Source organism: Capsicum annuum, chromosome 10 (genome assembly GCF_002878395.1).
Source record: "Capsicum annuum cultivar UCD-10X-F1 chromosome 10, UCD10Xv1.1, whole genome shotgun sequence".
NCBI classification, from domain to species: domain Eukaryota; kingdom Viridiplantae; phylum Streptophyta; class Magnoliopsida; order Solanales; family Solanaceae; genus Capsicum; species Capsicum annuum.
In genome coordinates this window covers 171,127,575-171,136,016 of record NC_061120.1, presented here as the reverse complement: position 1 = coordinate 171,136,016, position 8,442 = coordinate 171,127,575, and positions in this window count along the sequence as shown.

The window sequence follows — 8,442 nt, the reverse complement described above, 5'->3', positions numbered from 1 at the left end:
AATCTTAGAAATCTCAGTACCCAGTAACTTCAGTAATCTCTATAATTTAATACTCTCAGAAATCTCATGAACTCAGTACTCAGTAAGATCAGTAATCTCATAAACTCAGTTAGCTATCAGATATGAGTATTATTCCGTCACCTACAAAACTCAGTAGACTCAAAATCAGTTCAGTCTAGTTAATCAATTTCAGTTCAGCTAATTAGTTCAGTTTAGTTATTCCATTCAGCTTAGTTATTTAGTTCAGTGTCCTTCAGATGGGGGTAGAAGTTATCACCGAGTGAACACAAGGATGGGGACTCACGTATTGATTTGGGGTGTGATTCTTACCAGTCATCCTTGTGTTCCAGAACTACGTAGCTAGCGTAGGTTAAAACATCTTAACCTGTTATATTAGGGTTGATAAGGTGGACTAACCAATCAGATTAGGGTCCCACCATTCTCATTTGAGAACTTGCCAGATAAGGGTCACTCATAGCTTGTCCTTACCAGTGGGGCGGTATTGACACCCTTTCAGTCGGGGCAAAGATTGGACCCCAACTTAGCTATATTCACTTAATTAGGGCATGTTAGTTAGATGACTACCTCCCATAGTTTCTGTATTAGTCTCAGTAAAAGAACTCAGATAGTTCTTCAGATTTCAAGACTGTCAGATATAGTCAACTCAGATACAGTACGGAACTCAGCTAGTTCCATTAGATTTAGGTCTGTCAGATACAAACACTCATGTGATCAGTTATATTAGTTCTCATAACTTCTGTTATTAGATATATCAGTTATCAGAACTTATGTGATCAGTCTTTAGCTTCAAGACTATCAGATACAGTCAACCATATCAATTCTTCAGAATCAAAATTTTCGAACTTAGTTATTCATATATCAGTAACATAGTATCAGTCCCTCAGTATCCAGTAATATAGCATCAGTCTTTATCACTCATCAGTGACTCAGATGTCAATATCGGTAAACTCAGTAGTTAGAACTTAGTATTCAGTCCTATCACAAGTTCTGTTACAGTTTCTTATGCATGTATGTATTCTTACGTTCATATCAGTCGGCATTGTTCATGCATATAACCCCTTTGAATTTAGCCTACCTCACTCGTATACTCAATACATTCAGACATACTGAAGCATATGCGCCATGCTGCTTTCTCTTATATTGCACCATAGGTTTAGAAGCCCGAGCTCCAGATCAGCAGTAGCATTCCAGTGTTCAGAGTTGCAGTGAGTCCTTCTCATTCGATGACGATATGATTATTACTTTATTTATCATTTTAGTTTATTTCAGTTGTTAGATGGAGTTAGTTGGAGACATGTTCCATCAACTCTTTATTCAGACAGTTTAGAGGCTTCCAGGCTACAGCGTGTCAGACAGTTATTTCAGTTTTGTTTTGGTAATGATATAACATTTTCAGACATTATTTTATTAAAAATTTTATATTATTTTAATTTTTGAACCTTATGGGCTTACAGTATTATGTTTCTGCATATTTTACAGTATGGTTTGCAATGTACGGGTATAGATATCAGTCATGGGTTAGCTTGTGGTCCTTCGGGGACATGAGCACCGTGTAACATTCTAGTTCAGAAAATTGGGATGAATTTTTACGCAGTTTTCAGTTTTTGTTTTAAACTTCTCAAGGGTAATATGGTAACTTCCCAAAACCTTATATATATATACTATTTAAACATGGAATTAAGACATTATTCCACCAAAACATACTCTTTTTCATCAAAATCCTCTCAAGAACACATTAGGGTTTAAATTTGGGGATTCAAGTTCAAGCAAATTCTACTATCAAATTCCAAGAATCTTTCCATCAATCTTCACTAAATCAAGAACTAAGGTATGCGTAGTATTCATCTACGGATCCAATCCGTTCATAGAGCCAAAGAATCATGTTTTAAATATTATTTTGTACACTTTTTGTGGTGATATGAGTATGTACATATTGATGATTGTTGTTTAAGTTTCAATATGATATCTAAATGTGTTTTCATGGAATATATATGTTTGTTAGTTGAAAACCATGAACTTTAGGTGGTTTAATATGGTGAAAGTATAAAACCCACCTATGCCTTAAATAATGCATGCAAGGTGTTTGATAAAATACTTAGGATGCTAGAAATTCATGCTTATATGGTTCCATGATGTCTAAATGACAAGTCCATGTTAGCTATATACTTCAATATGAATTCCATGCTTTTCATGTGTTGATATTGTTGTGCTATGAAGCATGTATGATAATGGAGATATACAATATGTACATGAAATATATCTATTAACTTTCTACTGTGCTTAATATGTTGAGGAACTACATGATGTATAATATCCCCTATTTATGATAATGTGATTTGTGGACTCCAATCTTATGATCAAGTCAGTCATGTTGTGTCAGTTTCCTTCCATCGAGTCCTAGGGGTATTTGTACCTAAAAAATATAGTTGTGTTCCTAGAGCTATGTCATGTTATCATGATACTAAGTCAAGCCAAGATCTATAGAATTTAGTTAGTCATATGACTAAGGAAAACTCAGAAATTTCAGTAGTCTCAGTAGTTCAGTAATCTCAGTAGTTCAGTAATCTCAATACTTAGTTAATCTTAGTTAATCTCAAAAAATCTCAGTACCCAGTAACTTCAGTAATCTCTATAATTCAGTACTCTCAGAAATCTTATGAACTCAGTACTCAGTAAGATTAGTAATCTCGTAAACTCAATTAGCTATCAAATATCAGTATTATTCTGTCAGCTACGGAACTCAGTAAACTCAAAATCAGTTTAGTCCAGTTAATCAGTATCAGTTTAGCTAATCAATTCAATTTAGTTATTCCATTCATCTTAGTTATTTAGTTCAGTGTCCTTCAGATGGGAGTAGAAGTTAGCACCAAATGAACCCAAGGATGGGGACTCACCTGCCAGTTTGGTGTGTGATTCTTAGCAGTCATCCTTGTGCTCCAGTACTACGTAGCCAGTGTAGTTTGAGACATCTTAACCTGTCATATTAGGGTTGATGAGGTGGACTAGAGTACCTGCCATATAAGGGTTACTCACAGCTTGTCCTTACAAGTAGTGCGGTATTAACACCCTCCCAGTCTGGGCAGAGATTGGACCCTAACTTAGCTATATTTGCTTAATCAGGGTATGTTGGTTAGATGAATACCTCCCATTGTTTCAGTATCAGTCTCAGTAAAGAACTTAGATAGTTCTTCAGATTTCAGGACTGTTAGATACAGTCAACTCGTATACAGTACGGAACTCACCTAGTTCCATCAAATTGAAGTCTGTCAGATATAGTCACTCATGTGATCACTTATATCAGTTCTCATAACTTATTTTATTAGATATATCAGTTATCAGAACTTATGTGGTTAGTCTTTAGCTTCAGGACTATCAGATACAGTCAACCAGATCAGTTCTTTATAATCAAAATTGTCAGACTTAGTTATTCATGTATCAGTAACATAGTATTAGTCCCTCAGTATCTAGTAATATAGCATCAGTTTTTATCACTCATCAGTGAGTCAAATATAAATATTAGTAAACTCAGTTATCAAAACTTAGTGTTAAGTCCTATCATAAGTTCAGTTATAGTTTCTTATGCATGTATGTATTCTGACATTCATATCAGTCAGCATTGTTCATGTATATAAACCTTTTGCATTTAGCCTACCTTACTCATATACTCAATACGTTCAGACGTACTAACGCATTTGCACTATGGTGCTTTTTCTTATGTTACACCATAGGTTTAGAAGCTCGAGCTCCAAATCAGCAGTAGCATTCCACTGTTAAGAGTTGCAGTGAGTCCTTCTCATTCGATGATGATATGATTATTACTTCTTTTATCATTTTAGTTTATTTCAGTTGTTAGATGGAGTTAGTTGGAGACATGTTCCATCAACTTCTTATTCAGACAGTTTAGGGGTTTCCAGGCTACAGCGTGTCAGACGGTTATTTTAGTTTTCTTATGGTAATGATATACCATTTTCAGACATTGTTTTATCAAACATTTTGTATTATTTCAATTTTTGAACCTGATGGCCTTACAGTATTAGTTTTTGCATATTTTATAGTATGGTTATGTAGTGTACGGGTACAGATATCAATCATGGGTTAGCTTATGGTCCTTCGGGGTCATGAGCATCGTGTAATATTCTAGTTTAGAAAATTGGGGTGTTACACGTAGCATGCCAGTCACATATCCATTTATTAGATATGCTTCTTAGTATGATAAATTCAGTAATCAGTCATGTTAGACATGAAATCATATTTCAAGTTGTTCATGCTTAGTATGTACGCCAGTTAATCCTTTCTCCCCTCTCAGTCAGTCTTATTTGAGGTTGAATGTTCTCAGGAGTGATATATTGTAAAATCCCACAAAATCTTATGTCTTAAATCAGCTCATTAAACTCCTTAAGATCTTCAAAAGCTCCAACTCTTAGAATATTTTGGCAAAATGTGTAAGACTTAGTCTCATTCTAATCCTTCAAACTATGGGGATTTATTTCATGACCTTCTCGACCTCCATTTTTTTATTTTCAAATTACTTTGCAATAAGACAAGTTTATAGTACATTCGGGGTGATTTTTAGAATTTTTGGAATAGCATAAGGGTGTGTTTGATGTTCCAAACCAGTAGCTAAAGGCTATAGAGGGGTGCCACCCAGGTTTTCCCATGTTCCAGGCAAGGTGCTGTGCAAGTCTCGCCCTGGGTCTAAGCAAGGCCCCGCCTTGGTTTCCCGGGGGTCCAAGCAGGGTGTCGCCCTGGGTATAGCCTTGGAGTCAAGTTTTACTGCACTTTACCTCCGTATCTTAAAGGGTTAATTGGTTATTTTCTACTCGTTTATATACCCTAAAACACACAATTCTACCTCATTTACACCAAAATATACTTGGTTTCTCTCAAAATTCACTAAAACAAGCAAGGGTTTTAAATTGGAGATTTAAATTCAAGAAATTTTCACCGTCAATTTTCAAGAATCTTCCATCTAAGGTATGCGTAGTGTTGATTTATGGATTCTTTCATCCATAAAGCTCAAGAACCCTATTTTTAAACTATAAATCATGTTGTTATGTTGTGGGTTGAATTATGTTTATGTGATTGTTGTTGTATGATTCCCAAGTTGGTATCTTTATGTGTATTTACGAAACTAGGTTAGCATATGAGTTGAAATCTGTGAATTGGATGGTTTATGATTTGTAATTTTATGACTTCACCTATGCCCTAGTTGTGCATGTAAGATGTTTGATAAAATGTCTAAAGGGATAGAAATTAAGTCTGATAGCTAAATTATGACCTAAATGACAATTGCATGCTTTACCTTTATTATCAAAATGACTTTGATGACATTGTTGTCCATTATGGATCTTTGAAGGAATTCTTATGGGACTAGTTGATGAAATTATGATATGTTGATATGTATTCCCATTCATGTTCAAGATTATGATAACCATGTATTTCAAAAAATCCCCAACTTATTGTATTATGTACCGTTGATGTTGATTATGTATTCAAGAATGTCATGTCATGTCAGTTTCCTCCTATCGAGTCCTGGGGGTACTTATACCCAAAAACTATAGTTGTGTACCTAGACCCAGTGTCATGTTGTCAAGATACTCTCAGTCATGCCATGTTTCATAGAACTCAATCAGTCAGGTGACTCAGGAAAACTTAGTAAACTCAGTAATCTCAGAAAGTTCAGTAATTCAGTAATTTCAGTAGAAATCAATCAGTATTACGCTAGTCAATGGACTCAGTTCAGCTTAGTTAAATAGTATAATTAGTATAAGTTCAGTGAAGCCTAGTATGAACTAGTAAATTAGCTCAGTGTCTTTCAGTTGGGAGTAGGATTCAGCACCGAGCGAGCCTAGGGATGGGGGCATACCCGTTAGTTAGGACTGGGTCCCTAGAAGCAATCCCTAAGTTCCAGAACTACATAGTCAACGTAGGAATGAGATGTCACCCATTAGATAGGACTGTCATACTCAGGGATCACCCGCTAGATAGGACTAATCATAGGGGTCACCCGTTAGTTAAGACTGACTCCACGGCAGTTGTCTTTACCCTTGGTATGGTACTGACACCCTTCCAACTGGGGTAACAGGTTGGACCCCAATTAGCTTAGTATGGAGTATTTCAGTTAGATAATTACCTCCCACAGTTTTAGTTTCAGATTTAGTCTCAGTAATAGAACTCAGCTCAGTTATATATATTCAGGACTATCAGATACAATCAACTCAATACAATACGGAACTCAGCTAGTTCCATCAGAACCTAGACTATCGGATACAGTCACTCAGTATCGGCTATATCAGTTATCAGTAACTTATGTTATTAGTATTCAATTTCAGAACTATTAAATACAGTCAATTAGACCAGTTCTTCATAATCAGAACTGTCAAAAACAGTCATTCCTTTATTAGTGAGATAACATCAGTCCCTCAGTATTCATTATACTCAGTATTCCAATATTAGTAAATTTAGATATCAGTAAATCCATGTGTCAATAGACTCAGTAGTCAAAACTCAGTACTCAACACTATCACGAATTTAGTTATATTTTCTCAGTTATGCATGTATTCTCACATTTATGTTATACAGTAAGTTAGTACATGTTCATGTATATGAATCCTTTTGTATTCATCCTACCCCACTCACATACAAGTATATTTAATCATATTGACACATTTGCGCTATGGTGTTTTACTTTATGCTATAGGTTCAGAGAAATAAGATCCAAAGCATCAGTACCATCCCAGCTTTCAGCATCAGAGTCAACAGTGAGTTGTCGTTATTCGAGGATGCTATTATTTGATTATTTCCTTATTGCAGTACTTAGTTATGGCAGTATACGGAGTTAGTTAGGGACAGTCCCATCAACTCTTTATTCAGAAATTTTAGATGTTTTCTGACTAAATTTCAGACTAGATATTTAAACTTTAATATTTTCACTATTTGTGTTCAGTTTTTGTATTATTTCACCATAATTCATTGATGTATCAATATTGAACCTTATGGCCTTTCAGTTCATGTTTCCGTATATTTTTACTGTATATTATGTAGTTTTTAGGTACAGATATCAGTCATGGATTAGCTTATGGTCCTTCGGGGTAATGAGCATCGTGTAGCATTTCTAGTACCAGATTTAGGGCATTACAATGTAATGTAAATAGTGGAATCATGACATATCATTATGTGGTGTCAATCATGTACAAGCTTATGCCTTATAAGTGTTTGAACATTGTTATGTTTTCAAGATCATACTATGATTTACTGATCATGCTATGCTTTACTTTTCATGTTTTCCAGTCCTGAGGATATTCAATACCCAAAAATTTAGCTATTTACTTAGAGCTGCACTAATTACAGAATAGTATCTATCATGTCACGATCAGTAGAACTCAGTTAGTTACAAAACTCAGTAAAATCAGTCAGTTACAAAACTCAAGAAAACTCAGTATTAATCCTGCTTAGTTTAGTGTATAAGTCAATGTCTTTTAGTTGGGAGCAGGATTCAGCACCAAGTGAACCCAAGGATGGGGACCCTGTCAGTAAAAGGTGTGATCCTTCGAAGCCATCCTTGTGTTTTAGACTACATAGCCAGTATAAGTTGAGACATCAACCTACCAGTTGAGGGTTTATGAGGTGCTCTACCTGCCAGTAGAGGGTACCACTGTTCTCTTTTAGGGTACCTGCCAGTAGAGGTTGACTCTTTAATGTCTTTACTCTTGGTACAATACTAATACCCTTCCAGGTAGTGTTACAGGTTGGACCCCAAATCTATTTAAAAAGGGGTATGTTGATTAGATGGTTACTTCCCACAATCTCAGTTTCAGTCTAAGTATAAAACTCAGTTCAGTTCTATGAAAACAGGACTGTCGGACACCGTCAATCAGTATTAGTAACTCAGCTATCAGTAATCTTAGATTATTAGTTACTTAGTGTCAAAACTCAATACTCAGCTTCCGTAAAAGCTCAGTTACAATATTCATACATGTATGTGCACAGTATCGCATACTCAGTAATTACAGTAGATTAAGTTATCCATGTACTCTCATGTTCAGTTACTCTATATCATTTAGTCAATTATTGTTCATGCATATGAACCTTTGAATTTAGCCTTACCTCTTATAGCATACCAGTATATTCCAACTACTAACATATTTTCTTTATTTGTGCTATGATGTCTCATATCATGGGTTCGGATGCTCAGGTTCTTGACTGCGCATAGATAGATTCAAATAGCAATAGTTGATTTAACAGTGAGTCCTCATCAATTAAGGATATACTATTATTTCAGTATTTTAGTAGCTTCAGCATTTTAGTAGTTAGAGTTAGTTGGGGGATTATCCCATCAACTTTCTTTTCAGACAGTTTCAGTTAGAGGCTTTTCCGACTAGACTTTAAGACGGTATTTAGTTTTGCAAATTATTATAAAAG